The following is a 521-nucleotide window of genomic DNA, read 5'->3' on the forward strand; positions in this document are numbered from 1 at the left end:
TAAATATATATATAATTGATAAGTATCATTTTTAAATAATTTAATTCACTACAAAACTACAAATATTTATATTCAATTAAATTTATTAATTAAAAAATGGGATAAAAGCCTATTAATATATATTTAAAAGAAGACTTTAATATAAATAAAAAATTTAAATCTTGCCCCTACACAAACTACCGCTGCATGACTAGGGTCAAAATGACTCATTCTTAATGAATAGCTCGAATAATTAGCCGAACACCAAAAAATCTTTTTGGGCTTGAAAGATAAACGAGTTGAACACATACAATAGTATTTTTTAACAAGCTGAACACGAACCAAGCCTGATTTCGGCCAAGCTCGACTCATTTACACCCCATACTAGCACTTCATGACACAAGAAAGAATTTGATATTATTCCCGTAAAAGAATATGAAGCAATTTAATCTTTTTAACAGATTTAATGATGTAATTCTAAATCACAAATAATAAGTGCAATTCATTATAATATGTTTATATTTATTTTAATATAATTTAGT

Source organism: Phalaenopsis equestris, unplaced genomic scaffold (genome assembly GCF_001263595.1).
Source record: "Phalaenopsis equestris unplaced genomic scaffold, ASM126359v1 Scaffold000609, whole genome shotgun sequence".
Classification (NCBI taxonomy): domain Eukaryota; kingdom Viridiplantae; phylum Streptophyta; class Magnoliopsida; order Asparagales; family Orchidaceae; genus Phalaenopsis; species Phalaenopsis equestris.